Source organism: Puma concolor, chromosome E4, assembly GCF_028749965.1.
Source record: "Puma concolor isolate L17-30 chromosome E4, mPumCon1.1.hap2, whole genome shotgun sequence".
Taxonomy (NCBI): domain Eukaryota; kingdom Metazoa; phylum Chordata; class Mammalia; order Carnivora; family Felidae; genus Puma; species Puma concolor.
Window position 1 is genome coordinate 68,171,673 of NC_141683.1, and position 25,511 is coordinate 68,197,183.

Below are 25,511 nucleotides of genomic sequence, written 5' to 3' on the forward strand. Positions count from 1 at the left end.
CCAGTGCCAGTGCGTGGACTACCATCTTCGAACGTGGCTTCAGAAGTAGTCCCAGGCTCCCCAGATCCGAGGGGAGGAAACGGAGCACACACACACACACACACACCCCCATTGCACAAGTGTGCAAGGTCACCCCGGGGTGGGGGTGCTCACCCATCCTTGGGAAATCCTCTGGGCCACAGCTTGTCTCGCAGCCAGAAGACTCTGGGGAGGGGATTCGAATCAGCCTGGACTCTGTTCTCCTCCACAACCCCCCTCCAGCACCTACAGTGTGCGGGAACTGGGGCTGGGGGCTAATGTTTCTCTGCAAATTCATGTTTTCTTAATGCTTATTCATTTTTGAGAGAGAGCGCGCGCACGTGAACTGCGGAGGGGCAGGGAGGGGGACAGAGGATGCGAAGCAGGGTCTGTACTGACCGCAGAGAGCCTGATGCAGGGCTCGAACTCACTAACAGAAAGATCACGACCTGAGCCGAAGTCCCAGGCTCAACCACCTGGGCCACACGAGTGCCCCTGCAAATTCGTTTCTTTAACAAAGGCAGGCAGGAGTGCCAGTCCCCGGGTGGGCGCGGGGAGGAGGGGAGACGTGGCCCTGATGCGGGTGGGTGACCTGGCTGGGGGCGCTGAACTTGGAGACAGGGAGGTTGGGGATGGGACAGGAATCCTACTGCTTTCCTGGATAAAGGGGACAAGGATCACCTCCTCCCTCCCCTGGCTGCAGGCTGGGGGCTCCCGCGCGTCTCCCTCACGTCACCCTGTTTGGGAACCGACCCACTAGAGCAGGGCCCAGAACGCCTACTGTGGTCCGTCCAGCGTCTCCTTCCTCTACCTGATGGCAGGCCCCCCGGGTGCGGCCATCCAGAGCCATCCCGAACCACGGTGCCCAGCGGAGAGAACCCCCGCCAGCTTCCCCTGCAGGGGCAGGTCACGGGACGCGCGGACCCCGCAGTCGCTCCTGTGGGCCCCCGCTGGTGCTCCCGGAAGTGCAGTGAATCACGAGCCCGCCCCTCCCCCCCGTCCCCCGGGGGCCTCATGTTCCTGGCGTTGGCGCCCTCTAGTGGCCATGCCGGAGCAGCCCCGCACTGCCCGCTGGGAAGCGGGAGGCGCAGACTTGGGAAGCCTGGAGGCGGGAAGCGCACACGCTGGGAAGACGGTGGCGCAGGAGGACGCTCGGCTCACCTGGTCCCGCTGATCGATTAGATTCCACCCACATCGGCCTAAGTAACCCAGAAAACCGCCAGAAGACTAGCAGAACGGACTCTCCGGAGCCAAGCGTAGACGAGAGGCCCACGGAAGAGGGTAGGAAGGCCGGAGAGCCGGTGCGCGCTGCACGGACTGGCGGGAGGGAGTGGCGCGCGCGGAGGGGCAGCCCGCCCGGCAAGGCAGAGCCCCCGGAGTCTGGCCGGCGAAAGCGGAGGGGCCGGACTGCGTGGGTTCTGACAGCCAGCGGGACTCAACCTCTGGAATTTTAAAAGTCAGCATCTCTGCTCTCGGAGAGCGGGGAGGGGGGAGGGCGAGTGGACGCCAAGTCCTCCCTCTACAAAGACTGCGGGACAAAGAGCCGCGGGGATACCGGCCGGAACCACAGTTTGAAAAGCGCCTGGGGCCTACGGGAGGGAGTTGTTGAGCCTGGGAGGACAGACCTTGGCGGGGGAACAAAGGAGCTGGCGGGCGCCATTTCCCTCTCCCATCCCCCAGAGGAAATTCCAAAGGGAACCAGTTCCCGCCACCGAACTTGCACCGCGCAATCCCCCAACGCTGTGCTTCTGGGGATCCATCCCTCCGCCGGGTCTGCCCTCCCGGTGCTGCAGGGCCCGTCCCGCAGGGGACCGCCGTGGGCAAAGCGAGCTAAACCTGTCCCTCCCGCCCCTGTGCAGATCCACCCCCTGGGATCCGCTCGGTCGGTTCGTGGCCAGATCCCATCGAAGCAGCACCACAAGCCTGGCAGTGTGCGAGCAGCCCAGACGGGCCACACCACTCCACAGTGAGTCCTGCCCCTGGGAGAGGGGAAGATAAGGTACACACCAGTGTGACTGCGGCCTGCCCACCAATAAACTTTCCCCCCCGACAGCGCAGGGGAAGTGCCCTGCAGTTTGGAGCTACCGGATCTCTAGCAAACTCCGGGTCTGATCCAGTGCGCCCCAGACCCACCCACTAACCGCACAGGGACCCGATCCTGCCCACAACAGGTAGAGCCACTGCACGGAAAGCGAGCGCAGTTCAGCCACAGCAGTAGCAACTGCTACCGTAGCAACGCACACAGGGACGCCCCTGAAGCGCCATCTTCCCGTTAACAGGGGACACTGCACCGCGGGGCACTACAGGACCTCATCTTCCTAAGGCCACTGCTTTAAGTGCGGGAGACGCAGCTGACTTTGCTAACAGAGACACAGACGCAGCAGTAGACAAAATGAGGAGACGGAGGAATAGGTCCCAAATGAAAGAACAGAACAAAACCACAGCGAGAGACGTAACCAAAACGGAGACGTGTTCTGTAACTGATCTAGAATTTAGAGTAACCCTCCTAAAGATGTTGGCTACAGTCGAGGAAAGCCTGGAGAACATCCAGAAAGACCTAAAACACCTAAAAAAGGACCGGGAAGAGATGATCAACTCACTAAAAGAAACGAACAAGAGACCATCTGGAAAAAATAAGAAAGAAGAGACCGGACAAGGGCAGAGCAGCACCCCGGACAAAGTAGTGGAAAGTCACCAAGCTGAGCCAGTGAGAGTGAGAAAAGTTGTGCAAGATGAGAACAGACCTAGGGAACTCCGCGACACCATCAAGCGTAACAGTCGAGTTACAGGGGTTGCAGCAGGAGAAGAGAGAGAAAAGGAGGCAGAACATTTATTTGAGGAGATACAAGCTGAAAACTTCCTGAATCTGGAGAAGGAAACAGAAACCCAGACCCAGGAGGCGCAGAGAGCCCCCCAAAAAACCAACCCGTAGAGTTCCATACCAGGCCAGCCAGTAAATAAAATGGCAAAACCTAAGGATAAAGAGAGAATTTTAAAAGCATCAAGAGGAGAGAAAGCAGTTACATCCAAGGAAAATCCCATAAGGCTATCCGGATTTTTCAGCAGAAACTTCAGAGATTAGAAGGGAGCAGCATGATATATTCAGGTGCTAAGAGGCAAAGGTCTGCCTAGTAGCCAAGAACACTAGCCGGCAAGGCTATCCTTCAGAATAGGAGAGAGTTTCCCAAACTAACAAAAGGGAAAGGAATTCATGGCAGGGAGGAAAACCAGCCACTTCCCTGTCACACACAACGCCACCGGCCTGTGGGTCCCAAATCCACAGTCCAGCCACCCTCCTGCCTGAGTCTGCTTGTGGGCACTGAAAGAAACAAACCCAAACCTGGCCTCTTAGAATTTTGAAAATGGGGGGTGGGGGCGGCTGGTCAGTACACGGGCCTCTGGGGGTGGGGGTGGGGGTGGGGGGCGGGGTGGGGGAGGGAGGCTTTCCTCTTATATACTCTTTCTGTACATTTTTTTTAAAGTTTCTAAGACAAAAACAAAAACGTGTTGCCGTCCTCTGACTCCGCCCCTTCCTGGGCTACCAGGCCCCCAGTGGCCCTCTCCTCTCCCCTGGGGATGCCCTCAGCCTGGGATGCTAGCGCCTTCCTACATCTCATGCCCAGCATGGGGCTCTGAGGCCTGTGTCTTGCTGCACCAATTAAGGTGGGGGGGGGTTCCAGCGTCCACACCAGCTTCCTATGGGGAGGGATCCCCCTCGTGTGAGTCGCCAGGGGTGACAGGGTCCAGCTACCCTTTCCCCCTGTGGGGAGCTGGGGCGCAGAACCCAGACCCAGGGGGCGCACCGAGAGCTCCCCCTGGAGCCAGCGAGGCGGAGATGCAGGGACATGTGCCACCCGTCCCCCCACCAATAACTCTTCTGCTGAAGGTCGCCAGGGTTGGTCGTGATTGCCGGCCACCTCCCTGTGGGGCCCAGGCACCTTTCAGGGGTTCCTTCCAAGTGCCACAGGTGTGAGGGACACGTGATCGGAGCAGCGACCTGTAGTCTGCGGAGCGAGGGGCTGCGGCCTAGCAAGAAGGGTCAGGACCCAGGTGTTGCGGGGGGGGGGGGGGGGGGGGGGTGTGACCTTATGAAGGCAGTTTCCACAACCACAGGAGGCGATATGGCCGGGTTTTCAAAGTAGTTGAGGACCTAAGAGGTTTGGTGAGCTGTCACTTGGGAGCCTCATCCCGACAGGACCGACCGTGGTCGCCCTCAGCACGTCGCAGGAAGGAGCCCGAGAGAAGAGCCGCCTGGCCCACGTTGGCTGCTGCCGTGCTGTCCCTAGGTCCGCAGTAAGCTGCCACTTCTACGAGCCGTGAGCTTAGTACCCTTTCACCCAGGCTCGGCCCCGCTCTGCCCCGAGGGCCATCTCACAGGTGCCCTTTCTACCCTGTGGCACCCTCGGCCTTATTCCCTCCCCCCCCCCCCCCATTCCCCCAATACCTGGCCAACCTGCAGCCTCTGCTCCTCCAAGCGGTTCCCCCCCACCCCTCCCAAAAGGCCCCGGGCACCTGCCAGGTTCAGGCCCCGGCCTCCACCCCCACCCCCCTTCCAGTCCTCTGCGCTCGGCCACCCCCGCCACCACGCGTGCGGGTCCCGGGGCGGTGCTTGCAGTGCCCCGCTGTGACTCCCGGCTGGGCCCGCCCCGCCCCCGCCCGGCAGCAACGAGGAGCGGAACGCAGGCCCGGGCGCCTCCCGCTGCGTCCGCAAAGGAAGGCGGTTCTTAGGACGCGGAGGGGCCCGGGGTCTGTCCCGGAGCTCGGGGCCCGGCCGCGCTGGGGACCCGCGGCGGACGGCGCCCGCAGGGGAGGAGTCGCGCGGCGGCGGACAAAGGCGGTGCGGGCCGGTGGGCGGGGCTTGACGTCACGGGCCGGCGCCCCGCCCCCCCGGGGTGGGCCCCGCGCGGCCACAACAATAGGCGAGGGGGCCGCTCGCCGCCGCTCCCCGCTCTCGCTCTTCCGCGCCGGCTGGGCGGCGGGGGCTTTGCAGACCGCGGGGCCCTAGCGATCTCCTCGATTTTACAGAAATTCGCTTTCGGCGCCGACGTGCTTCTTTTAAAAAGGAAACGCGAACGCGAGGCGGTCCCCGGCCGCTGTCGCCCCCGTCCGGCTGCCGGCCGGGGGACTCCGGCGGCCGGCTTCCGCGCGCGGCGGCCACCGGAGGGCGCCTCGGCGCCGTCGCCCTCTCCCCGGAGCACACTCTGCCTGGGACCCAGACCCGGGCGGGCCACCCCTGCCTCGGGGTCACCCATCGGAGAACCCAGCTGGGTCACTGTGTGACCTCAGGGCAGGTGCTGGCCCTCCCTGTGCCAAGGTTTTCCGTCTGTCTCTAACTTGGGCGATTGAAGGTCCTCCGGACCCCACCCTGGCGGCCCCTTGTGTGGCCCTTCCCCGAGCAGGCATAGACCGGGCGCTGCGTTGGGCAGACCTTCCCTTAAGTACCCGGGGCAGGAGACCAGCCTCCCTGGTTAAGGTGGACGGAGGGCTGTTGGGAGGAAGATGTTCACCCTTCCAAGTTCCTTCTGGCCGCTCTACGAACGACACTGACACGAGACAGACTAACAGGAACACATCGAATTTAATCTCGTACCTCCCGGAACCCCACACAGGAGAGGTTCAAAGAGGTTGGGTGAGGGGCGCCTGGGTGGCGCAGTCGGTTAAGCGTCCGACTTCAGCCAGGTCACGATCTCGCGGTCCGTGAGTTCGAGCCCCGCGTCGGGCTCTGGGCTGATGGCTCAGAGCCTGGAGCCTGTTTCCGATTCTGTGTCTCCCTCTCTCTCTGCCCCTCCCCCATTCATGCTCTGTCTCTCTCTGTCCCAAAAATAAATAAACGTTGAAAAGAAAAATTAAAAAAAAAAAAAAAAAAAAAAAAAGGTTGGGTGAGACTTTTGCCATCTGGCGCTAAGAAATGGTGATGGTGTTGGGTAAGATGTTTGCCCGGCCACACAGGCAGTCCACTCGCATAGAATCTCTCTCTGGTCACAACTCTTCATTCTGGGCAGGACGATTTTCATTCTAGAACGTTAAAGGAAGGGCACAAGTGTCTCTTGAGTCAGCTACGCCTTCATGGCCTTCACCTCAAATAGCCAGCCCACAGAGGGGCACATTCTGGGGACACTTGCTCTGAACCCCTTCGGGGCCAAGGGCAGGTGTGCGATGGGGAGCTGGCTCGGGGCTGGTCAGTAGGTACCAGTTTCCTCCTGGTCCCTCAGTCCTTTCCAGAAGGGAGTCAGGATCCTGGCCCACTTAGCTCGGGGCTACTAAAGCTGGGGGGGGGGTCTCATCCTGCCTCAGTTTCCCCTTCTACACCCCCACTCCCTAGGACAGATTCTTTGGCCACTCTATATGCCCCAGCTGGAAGCGATCTGGAGACCATCTGGGGAGCATTCTCACTGGCCAGCTGTCCTAGGTGTGCTGGTCAGGACCTCCAGCCCTGCCTGGAGTGGGTGCTGCTTGTGGGGACCCCCACTCCTTCCCTGCTCCCCACCACCCCAGTCCAGACAAGACTCCAGGATGGAGGAGACGGCATCTTGGGCTCGAGGACTCCATGTGGGGTGTGGGCCCTCTGGCAAGGAGAGACTCCAGCGTGGGGGTGGCCACTCTGCCCTTCCCTGGGCCATTCGGTGCTGGGCAGGACCCGTCCATTAGTAGATATCACTGCCAGTTCGCTGTGTTGAAGTCCCCTGCACTTTGTGAATTTTTCCCGAGTCCGAAGAGGCGGCCTCCCGGGCTGCGGGAGGAGGCCGAGGCCAGGGAGGCCGGTCTTTGGCGGGGCCCTGCTGACACCCGTCTGGGTTGTTAAGCCCCCTCCCCAGCAGCCTTGTGCCTCCTCGGGGGGGTGACGCCTTACCTGCCCTGGCCGGAGGGTGAGGGCCACCTGGGGCCACCTGCTTGCCTTCCGCACACTCCCCCACTGTCCCGGACCTTTGCGACGTGGGAGGCTTTAGAGGCCGTTCAGGAGAGAGGGGCCCCGTCCCGTGGGTGGCAGGTGCAGAAGGCCCTGGTGCTGCAGATCTCATTCGTCCTGTTCTGTCTGTTCTTCGTGTATTTGTCCTGCCCGCACTTCCTGACCCTTCCTCTGAATCAGGCTGTCCCGAGGAGCTGGGGGTTCCCGGAGAGCACTTCTTACTTCCTAATACTGGGGCAAAGGACTCTGATTTCATTGCTTACGAGCTGTGTGGCCTGGGCCAAGTCCCTCGGCCTCTCTGAGACCAGGGGTGCCTTGCCCAGAGACCTCCACCGCCAGGGTTGGCCAAAAGGCTGCGAGAGGTTCCCCGTGGAACTTTCTCTGGCCACCGCAGGATAGCCTGGGGCTCGGGGCTGTGCACGTAGCCTGGACCCTCCTCCCTGAAGCCCCTTGGGCTTTCTTCCTTCCATTTTCCCACATGTCCCCCGCCTCCTGGAGGCAGGACTGGTTATCCACTGATTGAATAGCCACGGCCCCTTGGGACCCCTGTCTGGATAGGGACAGATGTCCCATGAGGACAGCAAGAGCGGCAGAGTCGGGAGGCCTTGTCCCGCCTGGCTCAGCCCCAAGGGCCCTCTTGCCTTCGGCCTCACCCGCGCCCCCCCCCCTCCCCCCCCCCCCCCCCCCCCCCCCCCCCCCCGCCCAGGGCCTGCTCAGGCAGGTACCAAGCCCCTCAGTCTCCCTGCCTGCAGTCAGCAGGAAGACATTTGCTTCATCCCGACCCATCGCCTCCTCCTTCAGACTCCCTCCTGCTCCCCAAAAATGGGCCTTTTACTCTTCCTCCTACCCACCAAAGCAGGTGCCCGGCCTCAGAAGCCTCCTCGTCCTCCCTCCCCCTCCTCCCTTCTCCCTTCTCCCTGTCACTGAATATCGCTCCCTCCCTCCCTCCCCCTCCTCCCTTCCTGAACATAGCGCACAGCAGCCCAAGGTCGGAGGGGTGACAGATGTCACAGAGCATCGCCCTCCCCCTCGGCCATCCTGCCGAGGAGCCCCGGCGGAGCCTGCAGGGGTGCGGGGCCTGGCTGATGGGCTCGGCTCCCTCACAGTCATCATCGTTACCGTCAGTGTCGAGGGGGGGCTCCTTGAATGAACCTCCCCGCTGATGGCAGACACTGCCCCTCAGGAGGTGACATCGCCCCCCCTGGAACGGGATCACCTGACGGGGGAGAATCCCCCCCCCCCGACTCGGACCCACCCCCCCAAGGCTACCAGCCCTCGCATCATCCAGGGTACGTCTGGCAAGAGGGGGCCTCTCTCCCAGGGACGGGGGTCACCCTCGGGAGCTGCCTGGAGATGGGGGTCAGAGACACCCAGAGTGGGACGCTTTCCTGACAGGCCGGGTCCCCGAGCAGGGCTTTGGGACACGGCAGGAAGACGAGGTTCAGCAGAAATCCGAGCCCAGAAAGGAGAGGCGCTTTTGTGATCACGGGGGAGACAAGGCACATGTGAGGCCACCGGCACCCGTCCCGGGGCCCAGGTGGAGCCGTGACGCCCAGAAGGAAGGGAGAGTCATGCAGTGTTCCGGTCTGGGCCCACGGAGCCTGATGCTGGGGCCCGGGCAGCTGACGGTCGTGCTGTTCCAGGAAGAGACACGGCCAGTGTGGGGTGGGCTGGGACACAAGGGCCTAGCTCTCCAGTCCCGGGACCTGGTTGTGGCTTTCCCCCTCAATTCGGGGGCCCCCCCGGTGTCCCCTGGCCGCTCTCCCAGCTCCGTCTCTCCGGGTTCATTGTCACACGTGCCCTGGTCCGGGACACCTCCTCCCTCCTGTCATGTCAGCATGTCAGTCTCCCCCCGGGCCCCGGGCCCACTCTGGCCTTGGCCGTGATCGCCGTCTGCACCCCTCAAGCCAGGGCCTCTGTTGCCTCGTGGGGTCTTGTCCTCGTGACGCATCCAGATGGGGGCATCGTGAGGGCAAAGGCCTCACTGCCCGCCCCAGTGCCTCACATCCTGAGAGCGGGCCCCACGAGCCCCCAGGGCTTTGGGGTCCTGCACACTAAAGTTAAGGCCTGGATCGGCCCTGTGATGGCGTTAAAACGTGCCCTCGATTCCTCGGCACGACTCCCTTCCAGGGATGGGGCACAGTCCCCTCCCGTGGGGTGCCAGCTGGACCTTGCCTGGTGACTCCCGTAGAGGGAACAGGAGGTGGCGGTCATGACAGGTGACGTCCGAGCCTGGGTCACAAAGGGTGTCATGGCCTCCGCGTGCCTCCCTCTCGCTGGCCTTGCTCGCTCTGGGGGAAGAAGCCAGCGTGTCGTGAGGCCCTTTGAGCCACCTTCAGAGAGGCCCCTGGCGAGGGGCTGAGGCTCCCGCCAACAGGCCACACTAACTCGCCAGCCGCGGGAGTGAGCGGCCTTGGGGGTGAAGCCTCCGGCCCCGGTCAAGCCTTCAGATGACTGTAGCTCAGGCTCCTCTCCTGGCGACAGCCTCCCGAGAGACCCGGAGCCAGAAACAGCCAGACCTGAACTCCCACATACAATGTGAGGCATAAGCAAGATGCATTGGGGTTTTTTTTAGTTTATTGTTGTTGCTTATTTTGAGAGACAAAGAGAGTGAGTGGGGGAGGGGCAGAGAGAGAGAGAGAGAGAGAGAGAGAGAGAGAGGGAGAGAATCCCAAGCAGGCTTCTATCAGTGTGGAACCGGACGTGGTGCTTGAACTCACAAACCACGCGATCATGACCTGAACTGAAATCAAGAGTCAGGCGCCCCAAGATGTGTTGTTTTTAAGTGACTTGAGTCTTAGGGTAATTTGTTACCCAGCAGTAGGTAACCAATAAGACTCCTTAAAAGCTGAGTGTCCTGGGCGCCTGGGTGGCGCAGTCGGTTAAGCGTCCGACTTCAGCCAGGTCACGATCTCGCGGTCTGCGAGTTCGAGCCCCGCGTCGGGCTCTGGGCTGATGGCTCAGAGCCTGGAGCCTGTTTCCGATTCTGTGTCTCCCTCTCTCTCTCTGCCCCTCCCCCGTTCATGCTCTGTCTCTCTCTGTCCCAAAAAATAAATAAATGTTGAAAAAAAAAATTAAAAAAAAAAAGCTGAGTGTCCTTTGGGAAGTCACCTGAGTTTTCTGAGCCTCAGTTTCCCCTGAGTTAAAATGTTAAACGGTGTTGCCCCTTTGATTGCCCACCCCTCCCACGAACACACGCTGGGTCCTTGAAGGACAAGGCCTCCCTCTGGTCAAGGCGGTCCTGCCTGCACGGTGGCCGCATCACCCTGGTGGCAGGGACACATTTGCCGTGTGGCTGGGAGCTGGAAACTTCCGCTGGGCATGCCGAGCTGGGTGGGCCTCCACAGACCGGGCTGGCGTGCGGGGCCCCGGGGATGGAGGGGGCTTGGCCCTCGGTACCTTTTGGATCCTTTCCAATTCCGAACCACGTGACTGTGTCATCTACACAAGTAAATAAGTGAGTCAAATTCGTATCAAGAGTGAGGCGTGCAAAATCACAACAGAGTCACATACTGTTCAAAACAAAACAAAACAAGAAGGGGCTCCTGGGGTTGAGGCCCGTGGGTTGAGCGTCCGACTCTTGATTTCGGCTCAGGTCATGATCTCACGGTTCGTGAGTTCGTGCCCCGTGTCGGGATCGGTGCTGACAGGTGGGAGCCTGGAGCCTGCTTCGCATTCTGTGTCTCTCTCCCTCGGCCCCTCCCCCACTCACATTCTCACGCGTGTTCTGTCTCTCAAAATAAATTTTAAAAAGAAAAGACAAAACTGAGCAGGGAGCAGGAGCCACACTCCACAGGATTCTTCCTATCAAGCCAATGAACGCCCCAAATCCAACAATGACCACGGCAAGGGGAGGGCCCGGAACCCAGACCTGGTACCATGTATTATCTAAAATGTCCACTGGGGGGCGCCTGGGTGGCTCACTCGGTTGAGCGTCCAGCTCTTGGTTTGGGCTCAGGGCATAATCTCATAGTTCGTGGGTTCGAGCCCCTCTTGGGGCTTTGCGCTGATAGCGTGGATTCTGCTTGGGATTCTCTCTCTCTCTCTCTCTCTCTCTCTCTCTCTCTCTCTCTCTCTCTCTCTGCTCCTCCCCCACTGCGCTGTCTCTGTCTCAAAATAAATAAACTGAAAATGTCCGTTTGTAGGACCGCCCGGGTGGCTCAGTTAGTTAAGTGCCCAACTCTCGATTTCGGGTCAGGTCATGATCTCACCGCTCGTGGGTTCAAACCGCGCCATCAGGCTCCGCAATGACAGTGCAGACAGAGCCTGCTTGGGATTCTCTCTCTCTGCCCGCCACCCCCCACTTGCGCTCAAGCTCTCCCTCTTTCTCTCTCTCAAAAGAAATAAACTTTAAAATGTCCGTTTGTAAAAAAAAAAAAAAAAGTATTCGTAACATGACAGAAAATAAAATGTCCATTTCTCAATAAAAAAAAAAAAAAAAGTGTGAGACGTGCAAAGAAACAGGCAAGTTTGACCCGTATTCTGAAAAGGGAGGGAGTAGAAACTCACTGAGGGACCCAGGTGTTGGACTTTGTCCCGCTCCTTCTCTCCCTTGCCCAGTGCCAACTTCCAGGGATCTGGCCGTGTGTCCACCCCTGAGGCTGTCCACCTTAGGGGACCAGGGATTGGGAAGGCTATAATGACACGCCAGGTGGAAATTACCTCCTTGGATGAGGATCAGTCCCCAGAAAAATAGAAGGGTCATCGACTCCAGTCCAGGTTGTATATTAAAAAAAAAAAAAAAAAAAAAAAGGCATTTTAAGAATTTATTTGAGCAAAAATCGTTTGGCCTGGCCCAGCACCAAGCAGGAAGTGGTGAGGAGGGCTCGGCCAGGAGCCAGGGGCAGGACTTAAATAGAGAAAGTGCAGAGCAGAGAAAGGAAATGGTGCACTTGGCCATAGCCTAAGCCCCCCGCTTTGTGATCCTGTCTCCATCTTGGTTATTGGGACCTTGAGGCATTTACAGACTAGGATTTTGGTTTGCTCAGGTGGGCCCCCAGGGGATTGCCGCCACATCAGTCTCGTGGCCTCCTTGTTTAATTAAATGGAAGAGTGGATACCCCAAAGGTGTCTGTCCTCTTTGCGTCAGTGGGAGAGGGGAACACAACACCCCAAAATACGCCACCTCGGTCCGGTCCGTGGGTTATTTAGAGCCCAAGGCAATCAGAACCCAGCAACCCAAGAAAAACCTTTACCCTGGGGCCGCTGGGGCGGCTCAGTCGGTTAAGCGTCCGACTTGGGCTCAGGTCACGATCTAGAGGTTCGTGAGTTCGAGCCCCACGTCGGGCTCTGTGCTGACAGCTCGGAGCCTGCAGGCGCCTTCCGATTGTGTCTCCTTCTCTCTCTGCCCCTCCCCCACTCGTGCCCTCTCTCAAAAATAAATAAATGTAAAAAATTTTTTTTTTTTTTTTTTTTTTTTTTAAATAAACCGCGCTGCAAGAAATGGCTGTCGGGGCTCCCTTCTTTCCTTCCCTCAGTCCCTCTGACTCTGTTCTTGCCCATGGTCACGTCTGGGCTGTGCGGCCACAGGACAAGGGCGGGAGCCCCGCGCCGTTCAGGGTGGGCCCTGTGCGACAGGCAGCTCCAGACTTACAAGGAGAAGACAAAAGAACCAGGGACAAGAAAAGTAAAAGGTATTGAAATAGGCTCAGCTACTTTGGGGTTTTCCTTTGTATTTATTTTTAGCAAGGATTGTGTGCCTAACTCTGCATTAAAATAGCTGATGCTACCAAAAGTGAAGGCAGCTGGTGGGCCCGGGCCACCCAAGTGGGGAGTGGGCATTTGTGTCGCGGACCCCCCCTCCCCCCACCCCCACGGACCGCTCTGGTAGCATGAATGCAAACAGAAGCAGGGCCCTTTGGGTCCAGCTCAGGGCAGCGGGGGAAGCTCCCGGAGGCAGCCATGCTTGAGGACTTAAGCTTCCAGAAAGCCTCCTCAGCTGACTGCAGCCAGCAGAGGGCTGAGATTCCCCCCACTGATCACCAAGCCCGGTGTCCCAGGGAGACAGATGCGACAGCCGGCTCTCCGTGCTCCATCAGGGGGCTTTAAGTATTGTTCCTGCGAGGGCGCGTCGGGGAGGACTTTCTGGCTGGCAGGTCCCACCTGAAAATGCCCGGATGTGTTCCATCCTCCTCCGGCCACCTGGGAGATACACGGGTGGGTGGCGGAGGAGGCGGGGAGGGGGAGGGGACCCTGGCGACGAGAGTAAGAAGGCTCACGAGCCAAACTTCCTTTGGCCCAAGTTTCCAAGTGCGGCCCTGGAGTGGTGACCCACCTCCACGCGGAGCTGGACAGAGTCCCTGAGCAGGTGGGGGCCGATACCCCGGAGCGGAAAGGTTGCCCTTGTGTCCACGGCTGCCTTCACAATACTGGGGAAGAGAGGGACGCCCGGGGAGCTCAGTCGGTTAAGGCTCCGACTTTGGCTCAGGTCATGGTCTCATGGGTTCGAACCCCGCGTGGGGGTCTGTGCTGACAGCTCAGAGCCCGGAGCCTGCTTCGGATCCTGTGTCTCCCTCTCTCTCTGTTCCTCCCCTGCTGACGCTCTGTCTCTCAAAGGTGAATAAACGTTTAAAAAAGAAAGAAAATACTGGGGAAGAGACAGTGCCATGTGGCTGTGCGTGTCCCTTAGCATTTGTCAGGAACCCACGACTCCAGAGGCGGCTGTCAACCGCTTCCGATCTCATCTACACATGCACCTGAGGGATGTTAAGAACAAATTTTCTTTGGCGAAGTGATTGATGCGCCGGGGGGCGGGGAGGTGATGGGCGCCGCGCAGGCCTCTCTGCGGCGCCCGAAGGGGATCGACGACACCCGGCAGGCTCCCAGATGCCGCGTGCGGGCCGACAGCTTCCCGCGGTGCCCCTTTGGGGGCCGATTCCGTTGGCCGCTACGACAGGATCAATCCTGTTACGCCTGCTTCCAAGGGACCGCGTCCCGCGAGACACGTGTCAGAAACCTGGGCCCTCGCTTGGGCGGCGGCGCCGTGACCTCAGACAGCGTGCCGAACTTCTCTGAGCTCCATTGTCCCCTTCTGCAGACTGGAGCTGACGCTGAGCTTGCAAGGTGGCGGCGAGAAGCACGCAAGTTTCAAAGGTCAAGCGGCTGCCGCGGCGTCCTCCCGCCCGGTGGCTGCACCAAGGTCGCGGAGGGCGTCCGGACCTCGGGCCTCCAGGTCGCCCCCGCCCGGGAAGGGGTCCCACCGCCACCCGCCCGCTAATCGCCCAAAGCTGGCGGCCCGGCCACCCCGCCCCGCTCCCGAGAACCCGCACCGACGGGGTCGGTCCCGGGAGGCGCCAGGACTGCGCCCCGCCCCCCGCGCAGAGAGCAGCTGCCAGGAACTCGAGTATTAATAGGAGCAAACTTCCTGGAAAGATTTTCTCGTCCCAGACGGAGGCCCCGCCCCCCTCCGCCAGCGCAAATAAATACCGGCCGCGGGGTGGGGGTGGGGGGTCGGCGGCCGCGAGCAGGGAAGCCCTCAGCGGCTCGCAGGTGCCCGGGGAGGGGCGCCTCTTTGTGCGCCCCGCGGGGGCGCGCCCGCCCTCCGCGCACGGCCCCGCGCCCTGCGCGCCCCCGCGCCCTCCCCCGCGCTCGCCTCCCCCCGCCTCCGAGGCCTCCCCGCGCCGGCGCCCTTCCCGGCCGAGCGCCCGCCTTCTCCGCGCGCCCCTGCGCGCCCCCGCGCCCTCGCGCGCGCCTCCGCGGCCTCCACGCGCCTCCTTTGCGGCCCCGCGGGCGGGACGGAGGACGGAGCGGGGGGAGGGCCGCCTGGGCCCTGGGCCCACCGGGGCCCGGGGTCCGCGGCTCCTCCTCCCGGGACAAAGCCCGGCCCGCCCGAGGGGCCGTGCGTCGTTCAGGGTCCTCGACACCACCCCCCCACCTGGCGTTGAAAGCCGCGCTCTGCTGCTTCCGAGTTTCCGGATCCGCCCGGACCCCCTGGGCCCGGAGGCGGTCGCCGCCCCCGCCTTCCCCGCAGCCCCTTCGCCCGCAGCCCCGCCGCCCTCCCGCAGAGGGCAGTTCCGGCGCGCGAGGCCTCCCCGCCTCCAGGCCTCGGAAGGTAGCAGCCGCCCCCGGGTTTGCGCCAGGGCTTTCCCCGCCTGCGACTCCATCCGTTCGTTCAAAATGTGTATGCGGGGCCTCAGAGGTTCCAGGGCACCGTTCCGGGCCCTGGGGATCGAGCGGAGGTTGTGATGGCAGAGACAGACTAGCCTCAGTGGAATGCGCCACATGTTGGCGACGAGGGCTAGGGGAAAAGCAGCAGGGAAGGGGGGGATAGGAAATGTGCTCACAGGAGAGGTGGCTTTCAGGTAGGTGACTGGGAAGGCGACGGTGGAGTTTGAGGACAGGCCTGAAGGAGGCAGTCATGCAGAGAGAGACACGTGGTGGCCCGCCGCGCTCCAGAACCGCGGGGGGGGGGGGGGAGAGGTGGGGGGGGGGCAGTGTGGCGGGAGCAGCAGGAGCTGGGGGTGGAGGGGCACCAGGGCAGGGTCACGCGCTGGATGGCCTTGTGGGCCACCGCTGACTCTCTCCTGGGGGAGTTGGGAGCCCTGCAGGCTTGTGAGCGGAGGGGGGCACTAGTGTGACTTCTTTTCCAGGCAGCGTTCTGAGTGGGGAACAGACGGCAGGAGCCGCGCCCGGAGCTGCCGGCCCAGACGGAAGGTCCTCAGAACAAATCCCAATCCCAGGAGAGCCGACCGGGCGTGGCCAAGGAGGGTGACAGGGACAGGAGAAGTGGTCGGTGGGATTCTGGAAGTCTCTCGAAGGGCTTATGGCCGCGCCAGATAGGAGGTAGGAGAGAGGGAAGGGAGTCCAGGAGCACTACGGTTTGGGCCTCAGCAACCGGAAGAGAGTCGTTGTCATTAACTGGGTCGGGGAAAACGCCTTGCTAGTTGTGGGAGCCCGGTTTGAACAGGCCGGGCCGAGGCACCCGTTAGAGATCCAGGCGCAGGGTTGAGCAGACACCGGTCCGACGGGTCTGCGGTGCGGAGATGCGCGGGCCGCCAGCCCTCCTGGCGTTGACAGCCACAGTTTGCTGGGATTATCTAGCTCCGCGCTGTGACCTGCGGGAGCCACCAGCCTCCTGTGGCTACTGAGCACTTGAAGTTAGTGGAGGGACGCCTGGGGGCCCAGTCGGTTAGGCCTCCGACTTCAGCTCAGGTCACCGTCTCACGGTTCAGGGGTTCGAGCCCCGCGTCGGGCTCTGTGCTGACAGCTCGGAGCCTGGAGCCTGGATTCCGTGTCTCCCTCTCTGGGCCCCTCCCGCACGCGTTCTCTGTCTCTCAAAAATAAATATACATTAAAAAAAAAAAAAAAAAAAAAAGAGTTTCCAGTGAGGGGCGCCTGGCTGGCTCACTTGCAAGTGCATGGGACTCCTGACCTCGGGGTGGTGAGTTTGAGCCCCCGCCTTGGTGTCGAGATTACGAAAAATAAAAAGTCCAGTGAAAATTTAGTGTCCACATTGAGAGACGCTGCAGGTGTTCAATGCAAACTGGATTTCGAAGGTTTAGTACAAGAAAGTAAAGTATCTCAATAATTTTTACATCGAATACCAGGTGCCCCTAGGGTTAATGTAGTCTTAAAATCAATCTCGCTGTTTCCTTTTTTTTTTTTTAATTTTTTTTTTCAACGTTTATTTATTTTTGGGACAGAGAGAGACAGAGCATGAACGGGGGAGGGGCAGAGAGAGAGGGAGACACAGAATCGGAAACAGGCTCCAGGCTCTGAGCCATCAGCCCAGAGCCCGACGCGGGGCTCGAACTCACGGACCGCGAGATCGTGACCTGAGCCGAAGTCGGACGCTTAACCGACTGAGCCACCCAGGTGCCCCTCGCTGTTTCCTTTTTACGTTTCCAACCTGGTTCCTAGAAAATTGATTTTATTTTATATTCTATTTTGAGAGAGAGAGAGAGGGGGCACAGGTGGGGAAGAAGAGAGGGAGAGAGAGAATCTTAAGCAGGCTTCTCGGAGCCCTGCTCGGGGCTCCATCCCGTGACCCGCCATCATGACATGAGCTGAAGTCCGGAGTCCGACGCGTAACCGACCACCCAGGCGCCCCTAGAAAATGCTAAAGGACACACGCGGTTCATATTAGGCTTGCGTTGGACAGTGTCCATCTAGGGAGGGACTCGGAGAGAGAAGGGGTCCACGGACTGACTGAGCCACGGACCCCCCATAACACAGCCGGTCAGAGGGAGGGAAAGCCTGCAGGAGCGGGGAGCCGGGTGGGAAGGCGGGCAGGTGTGGTGTCCCACAACCCCCTGAGAGGGTGTCGCCAGGACGACGGAGTGAGCATCCTGTCCCTTGTCGCGAGGTCGACGATGAGGACTGAGCACGTGGTCCAGCGGCCACGAGGTCACTGCTGAGGTGGCAAGAGCCTTGCTGGAGGGGCAAGGAGGGGAGCCCAGGGCGGGTCCAGGAGGAAGGGGGAGGCGCACCGCAGAGTTTCGCAGTAAAGGGAGAGGAGCGGGTAGCTGGGAGGGAGGTGAGCTGGAAAGCGCTCCTGTGGCCCGAGAAGTGGGGGAAATGGCACTGTCCCTGCCGCCCGAGGTGACCGGTGGAGAGGGGACAGCGGCTGGAGTCACGTCCTTGAGGGGCAGAGACAAGGACGTGTCCCCTTGAGGGACAGAGAGCAGAGGCCTTCTGTGGGGCGTGAAGCGTCCACAGGACCTAGGGCAAGGCAGCGAGCTGGGGCCTGGCGGTGGCCGGGCGGGTGGCCAGATGGGTGGGTGTCCGGATGGGTGGCCCGGCCGCTGGGTGGTGCTGTTCCAGTGCTGCCGGAAGCCACCTGATTTGCCCCTAGGTGGGTGTGCCCCCCCTCCCAATCCTGCCCGCCTTTGTTTCTCTGAGATTTGAGTCATCTCTACATCCAGTGTGGGGCTCGAACTCACAACTCAGCTCAAGAGCGGTCTCCAGGGACTGAGCTGGGCCAGGAGAGCTCATCTCTTTGACTACAAAACAGGGAAGTAGCCAGGGGAGAAGGAAGTGGCATTTCTCCTTTGCTTCCTGTGCACCCCAGGGCGCCCCTCCCTCCCCCTTCCTCCTCTCCCCTCTCTCCCCCTTCCTCCTCCCCTCCCCCTCCTTTCCTCCTCCTTCCTACCCTTCCCCCTCCCCTCCCTTCCCCTCCTCCCTCTCCCTTCCTCCCTTCTCCCCTCCCCCGTTCGGGCAGAGCTGGCCCCGCCCCGCCCCCAGAGTTACTTCATCTTCTCGGGCTGTGGGCGGGGCCTGGCGCCCCACTGGACACAAGGAACTTGGTCCTTCCCATCCGCCTTCGGGGAGCGTGCTGGGGAGGGGTGCGGCTGGCAGTCCTCCACGTGAGGATCTGTGCACCCCAACGGGCGCCGCCCTCGCCGAGCCTGGAGCCCCTGCCTCGCGCCTCACTGGCCACCCGCCGTCCTACGACCCTGGGTCCCGGGCCGCTGAGCAGAGCCCAGCGCGGTGCCCGGTGCCCGGTGGTCGGTAACGAAAGGAAGCTGGGACTTGGGAAGAAGCGGCGCCTTAACCTAGCACCGGCCTGCGTGGCGGGCAGAGGCCCCCTGAGGGTGCCCTGCGCTCTCCCACCCCCAGGGTCCTGGAACAGTGGGACTGGGGCGAGGGCAAGGCTTGGAGAGATCCGTGTGGGCACTTTTCCTAAATGGATCTGACCTTGGACCCCTTTAAAATGCTTGTTAATAACACCCGAGGCCGTGAATGTCCTAGGGAGGATGCGCTCTCTGGGAATTTCTCCCCCGGGGCTCGTTTCAGCCAGCTCAGGCCCCCCCCCCCCCATGCACCTGCTCAGGGCTGTGCCTCTACCCTCCCGGCTTGCAACGCACCCGCTTCAAGGGTGGGCAGTTACCGGAGGACCGGGAGGGCCTTCGGGTGAGCCCGCTCCTCCTACGTCCCCTGGCCTGGGCCGGGGGCCTGCCTCTGAGGCCACATCTACCCAAAACGCGGACCCCACCCTCCAGGGTGGACCCGGGGTCACCTCCCCTCAGCCGTGGGCTGCTCTATTGACTGCAAGGTCGCACACACGTTAGGGGTGGGAATTACACCCATCTGGCAGAAAGATTCTTCTCTTTCGAGTGACGCTGCAGGACTCTCCAGTGCTGTTTAGTCATTGCCCACCCGAGCGGGGAATGACACATTTGTAAGCCTTGTGCCAACACGGGCAGGGCATCACTGCCGATGGAATACCGACTCCCAAAGGCCTCCCTGAGACTCATAAAGTGAGTCCACGGGGAACAGCGACTGAATCTGCGGAGAGATGATTCGCACAGAACGTTTTAGGGGACCGTTGATTAGCACCCAGGATCGTCCTGCATGTGGAAGTCAGTGAATGAAAAGTTTATCTGACGGGCAGGCTGTGTTTCAGGAAGACGCGGCTCGTGCGACACGATGTCAACTTGAACGGAGTTATCGGGAGGCAGGGACTCCAGGCTGGGACGGCAGCCCCACGGTTACAGGAACCCGGGCTTCACCATTTAATTCTCATTTAATTCTTCACCATTCTTGAGGCTGCCTCGTGACACAAGATGGCTGCTGGCGCTCTGACCCTTGCCTCTCAGTTCCCCATCGGCCCCAGCAGGTGCCGGGAAGGAGCCCTGGGAAGGAAGCCGCCAGCGCGGTGTGGCCACTCACAGTGTCCCAGAATGTCGTCCACCACAAGGTGACCCGTGCTGGGTGTCTGCAGCAGAGAGAGAGCGCCGTGGTTCCTGGCGGGCTCCCTGATCCCGAAGCCCGCATTTCTGGCCAGCGGCCGGGCAGGGGGAGGGAAGGGAGGCCAGGGCCTCTCCTGGAGCCGAGTCCCGCCTTGTGCTGGACGGCCTTCCGAGAAGAGTCTCTCTGGGACGGTGTCACAAGTTCCTGGCGGTGTCCGAGCATCTGGACACGCTGAGGGTCACTAAACCGACGGGCGGACAGGTCCCGAGGCTCGTCTTTGCCGGCCCGCCCTCAGGAGGCGCACAAGCCTAAGGTTCACCTGGGTTGCAGAGTCTCGGGGACGCGACTCGTTTTCCAGGACGTGAAACGAGCCTCGTTTCTTGGTGTTCCTGTGAGTTTTACTGAGTCCAGGGCGGATCTGAGACACCGTAGGTCACCAGCCTCTCGGTCTGTGTGTGGGGGTGGCGGAGGGTGGAGGGAGTTTCCCCAGTCGGCTCTCTGGAGACGGGGCCTTGCTGCGGTCTCTGACCACAGCAGTTTCGAGAAGCAGTGCTTCCTCCAGGTGCCCCCCAGGGAGCCCCTGCAGCACGTCAAAGAACAGCGCGCCTCCCACCCAGCTGCCCAGGAAGGCGCGGCCTTGTGGAGTCAGGAACCTGGACCCCAGGATCAGAGGAGGGTCGCCATTTCTTGAGCACCCACCGTGTCTGTTCTAGACACTTGACATCTTTTTTTTTTTAATCTTTTATTTATTTTGAGAGGGAGACAGAGAGCGCGAGAGACTGAGCAGGGGAGGGGCGGAGAGAGGGAGAGACAGGATCCCAAGCAGGTTCTACGCCATTAGCGCAGAGCTCTATGTGGGGCTAGAACTCGCGAACCGTGAGATCGTGCCCTGGGCCAAAACCAAGAGCCGGACACTTCACTGACTGAGCCCCCTCCCCCCCAGCACCCCGGCATCTAGTTCTTTAATAATAACTTTATCGGGGCACCTGGGTGGGTCAGTCGGTTGCACGGCCGACTCCTGACTTCAGTTCAGGTCGTGATCTCACGGTCTGTGGGTTCGAGCCTCGCATCGGGCTCTGGGCTATTGATGCGGAGCCTGCTTGGGATTCTCTCTGTCTCCCGCTGTCTCTGCCCCTCCCCTGCTCAGCCTCTCTCTCTCTCTCTCTCAAAATAAAAATAATAATAGTAATCACTTTATCGAGTCGTGTTTTCCATGTTGTCTGATTCACTCATTTCGAGGATACACCCCAACCCATTTTTAGTAGATCGCCCGGCCGCGCGCCCGTCACGGTGGGTGGGTTTGTAGAACGCGTCTGCGGCGCAGATAAGATCCCTCACGCCCCTTCTCTGTCGCTCCTGCTTTCTTCCTGCCCCAGACAAGCACTCATCTATTTTCTGTCTCTAGAGATTTGTCTTTTCCGGACATTTCACATAAATCAATTCTACGATGTGCTGTCTCTCACGTCTGGCTTCTTTCCAGTGCAGAATGTTTCCAAGGCACGTCGTGGCACAGCATGGTGTCGTTCCTGCTTCTCGCTGGGGAGCCCGGCTGGCCCCCGCTCCGCCTACCCCTCCAACCAGTTGACGGTGTTTCCAGTTTTTGACTCTTGAGTAACGCTGCTAAGAACGTCTGTGTGTAGACAGTTCCACTGTGTTGTATTTCTAACCCTCCCGATCCTGTGTCGTGGGTATGATCGTCCTTGCTTTGTGGATGAGGACACTGACGATGACAGAGACTCGGTGACGCATCCACGGGCACACGGCTGCCATATTTTATCCGTTCTAGGGAGTCCCTTTTTCCCCCTTATTCTTCTGTTTCTGAAACCGGGATGCATCTTATGGTCAGGGCCTTGTCATAGCTATTTGGCAGCTTGTCCCCCTGGGGGACGTGGCTCGTGACATGTTAGTATGTTTTGCAGTCAAGGGTTTGGAAGTTTGTTGAGATGTCGCACTAAGGGTCACGCTGAGCCAGGATTCTTGGTGGCAAGTGACAGAAATGCAACTTGGGGAGGAATGCACTAGCCCGAGAGTCGGGCAGGAGCCTGGGAACAGGTGGGGGAGGGGCTCCGGGGACTCGGCACCGTTGGGTCTCTGTCCATCTGTCATCTCCCCTCGGCTTTGACAACAGGCTCTCTTCCCCCGTAGGGCAGCCCCTCCTTAGAGTCCTGCGATTAGGTCCCCTGCAAACTTCCCTTCCTGACTTTGTGGGTGGATCGTAGGGAAGGACTCTGATTGGCCCTGCCTGGGCCACGTGTCCCTCTCTGGCCCAATCACTCAGGCGTGGGGAATGGGGTCCTCCACACGGCCCCACTCAGTGCCACTGCAGACCGCACAGACTGAGGGGTCTTTCGAAAGACTAACCGAAGCGTATGGTTCATTTATTGTGTTGCGAGGTAATGTTCTCAAGAGGTTAATTACACCTCCCAGAACTATGTTGTTTGAAGGATTTAATAAAGCAGTGAAATATGCACGTAACACACGAGGTGCAATTATGCTTAAGCTGCTCATCAAGTAGAGATTTGTTTGCAGACAGTTCCCGAATAGAAACAGGAAAGAATCGTTGAGGATTGGCCACGTTGGGTTTAAGCCCCACGGCACCGGCTCCTCGGTGTTTACCGAGCCCTTTGAACCGCGTACCGTGGCCTCCGCGCCTCCCCCGAAGGATCGGGCGCCCTCCCGCGTCAGCCCTGTGCCTCTCCTTCCTTTATCTGGACTGCCCTTGGCCCCCACTTCCGTCTCCCCGGTTCTGGCCTTCGATTTCGGCCTCTGTCTCCGCAGGACCCTTGCTCACGGCTCCTTCTGAAGGCTCTCTCTCTCCGCCTTCCGATTTCCCGCGGCCCCCTCGGTGGCACCTGCTACGCGGGGCTCCTCACAGCAGGTGAGTGTCCAGCTATGTTTCCTGCCTGTGTGTTTCCTGTCCCGTGTTAAGGAAGCAGACGGGCTCTCCTGTGCCCTGCGTCTCAGCGAGGGTCAGCTCACCGGGCTTGAGACACTCACTTCCGGTATTACTTGGGTGGAGGCTAAGCCGGGGTAACTGAGAAACCCCGAGACAGCGACTCGGGCAAGATCGCGGTTTCTCTCCGTCCCAGGCACCGACGCCGGGAGAGCAGAGCGGCTCAGGACGGGTCCGCTGCTGTCCTCCTTCAGGGACCGCGGTCTCCTGGGTGCGGTGGTCCCTCCACCCCCTGGAGGGGAGGTCAGCCCATCTGTGTCCCAGCCGGCGTGCGGGCACGTGCCCCAGGCCTGACGTCCGCAGACGCGTTACATCCGCTCACACCCCGTCGTCTGGGATGGAAGCAGGCAGATGTAGCTCGCTCCCAGGGATGCGGCCCAATGTGGTCCCGCGGCACGGGCTAACCTGAACTGGGCCACGTGACTATAGAGGAGGGGAGAGGGTATTGGGGACACACCTGGCAAGGTAGTAAGTTACCACCTTGTCCTTTCTGGCCTTAGCTGGGTGCCCCGGTGGGGGGCGGGGGGGACACGTTGTGAGGCCCGCAGGAGAGAGCCGGGGACAGAAGAGGGGTCCTGCTGTGGTTGCCTGTTCCTGCAGAATGAGCGCCCCAGGACTTAGCGTCAAGTTATTTTGCTCACAAATCTGCTATTTGGGCAGGGTTTGCCGGGGACAGCTGGTCTCTCCTCTGTGGCATCGGCCTGGGCCTGGACTCAAAGGCTGGGGGCGGAATCACCGAGAGGACGGCTGGATCACACGCTGCTTGTTGGCTGGGACCTCAGCTGCACCTGTGGCCACGCACCTGCACCTGAACCTGCCACGGGGCTGCTGGGCTTTCTCCCCGCCTGGGGCCTGGGCCCCACGAGCAAGCGTCCTTCCCTGGAGAATAAGTATGTAAACTTCAAGTTTTTAAATTTTATTTATTTTGAGAGAGACAGAGCGTGAGTGGTAGAGGGGTAGAGAGAGGGAGAGAGAGAATCCCAAGCAGGCTCCACGCCACCAGCGCAGGGCCGGATGCGGTGCTCGATCGCACAAACCATGAGATCGGGACCGAGCAGAAATCAAGAGTCAGAAGCTTAACCGACTGAGCCACGCAGGAGCCCCCAAAATAGAACCTTAAAAAAATAAAGAAAAAAAAACCCAAATAATTAAACTGACCTAAAAGATAAAGGGACCCGTTCGTGCGTAGTTACCCTAGAGAAATGAAAATTTATATTCATGCAAAACCTGTACAGAAATGCTCACGGAAACTTCCGGAAGTCCCCGAAGCCCGGCGACGCGTGGTCAACCACAGTCAGGATCAGATGGTCCTTCTTCTGACTCAGCCTCAGAAGGTCAACGGTAGCCCAGTGCTCCGTCAGGTACGCACGTCACCTCACCACGGGGGCATCTCATCGTCTCACATCGTCACAAGATTTGGGGGAGGGGGGGAGCACAGGACAATTAAGATATTCTGAAAGCAAAAGAGAGAGAGAAAGAGAAACCATCTGCACATACCTGTTATTACAATACATTGTAATAATCGTTCTGTTTGATCATTAGTTACTGTTGTTCACCCCTCGCTGTGCTTAGTTTAGAAATTAAACCTCCTCGGAGGTGTCTGTGTACCAGTCTGGGTGGGGCTCAGAACCAGCTGCGGTCTCAGGCGTCCCCTGGGGGTCTTGGCAGGTGTGCCCCAAGGATAAGGGGCGGGGGACAGCTGTCTGCAGATTCAAAAACCGAAATGCAATTGTGCTTTCCAACAAGTGATGCTAGAACAGCCGGACATCCGCATGCAAAAGAGGGGACGCGAGACACAGACCTTCCAGCCTTCACCAAAGCGAACTCTCACGGGATCCCAGGCCCAAATGTACAATGTGGAACTAAAATTCCCAGAAGTTACCCTTAGGAGCATGTCTAGCTGACCTTGGGTCTGGGGACGACTTTTTATTTTATTTTTTATTATTTTTAAATGTTTTTAATGTTTTTTTTTTTTTTAATTTATTTTTGAGAGCAAGAGACAGAGTGTGAGTGGGGGAGGGGCCGAGAGAGAGAGGGACACAGAATCCGAAGCAGGCTCCGGCCTCCGAGCTGTCGGCACAGAGCCCGACATGAAGCTCGAACCCACCAACTGTCGGATCATGACCTGAGCCGAAGTCTGACGCTTAACTGACCAGCCAGCCGGGCGCCCCTGGTGACGACTTTTTAGCTGCAGCATCCAAGACGTGACCCATGAAAGAAATAATCGAGAAGCCAGACTTCATTAAAATTAAAACCTTCTGCTCTGGGACAGAGATGCTATCAAGTGAACGAGAAGAGAAACCCCAGATGGGGAGAAAATATTTGCAAAAAAGACGCATCTGATGACATTAAAAAAAAAAAAAAAAATCAATGCTTCCTAGTATAAATGCTCTGGAATTTAGCAGAGAGACTATAATTTGGGAATAGGATCTGGTGGAATGTCCTCATAATCATGTGCCGTGTATTCCTACCTAATAATTACTTCTCTATTTCTCTACTGGAGGTCTTTCAATAAATAAGAATTTATCAAGGGGCGCCTGGGTGGCTCAGTCGGTTAAGTGTCTGACTTTGGCTCAGGTCATAATCTCGGAGTTCGGGAGTTCGAGGTTCGAGCCCCGCGTCGGGCTCTGCGCTGATCTCTGCTTGGGAGCCTGTCTCTCCCTCTCTCTCTGCCCCTCCCCCCCCTCAAAATACATAAATATTAAAAAAAACAATAATGATGGTGGACTCATAGCATGTACAGCCCAAGCATGAACCCTAAACTGCGGCCTTCGGGCGATTGTGATGTGTCAGCACAGGGTCACTGACTGTAGCAAATGACCCACTCTGGTGGGGGGGGGGGGGTTTCACAGTGGGCTGAACTATACAGCAAACGGCCGAGGCCGTGCCTGTGTGGGGCAGGGCTGTAGAGAAAGCCTTCGTACATTTTGCTTAATTTTGCCGGGAGCCTAAAACTACTAAAAAATGTAAAGCCTAGGGGTGCCTGGGTGGGTAAGATGGTTA

The 25,511-nt window shown here is 59.6% G+C and overlaps 3 long non-coding RNA genes across 5 annotated transcripts; 2 read left to right on the plus strand and 1 right to left on the minus strand.

Annotated features, from left to right (window-relative positions):
* Positions 1-330: 330 nt before the first annotated feature.
* LOC147572770 (uncharacterized) lies at positions 331-3,357 on the plus strand. 2 transcript variants are annotated; one of them, XR_015246466.1, is made up of 3 exons: positions 1,083-1,299; positions 1,878-1,984; positions 2,072-3,357. It is a non-coding gene; the product is annotated as an uncharacterized LOC147572770 (long non-coding RNA). The 2 variants fall into 2 exon arrangements; XR_015246465.1 differs by having other exon boundaries at positions 331-1,299; positions 1,878-3,357.
* Positions 3,358-14,370: 11,013 nt separating this feature from the next.
* On the plus strand, positions 14,371-25,042 carry LOC147572771 (uncharacterized). 2 transcript variants are annotated; one of them, XR_015246333.1, is made up of 6 exons: positions 14,371-14,975; positions 15,514-15,706; positions 22,334-22,433; positions 22,645-23,398; positions 23,744-23,869; positions 24,255-25,042. It is a non-coding gene; the product is annotated as an uncharacterized LOC147572771 (long non-coding RNA). The 2 variants fall into 2 exon arrangements; XR_015246332.1 differs by having other exon boundaries at positions 14,381-14,975; positions 23,169-23,398.
* Positions 23,409-23,876, minus strand: LOC147572772 (uncharacterized). The gene is made up of 2 exons (XR_015246334.1): positions 23,754-23,876; positions 23,409-23,623 (listed from the first exon to the last, which is right to left on the minus strand). It is a non-coding gene; the product is annotated as an uncharacterized LOC147572772 (long non-coding RNA).
* Positions 25,043-25,511: the final 469 nt, after the last annotated feature.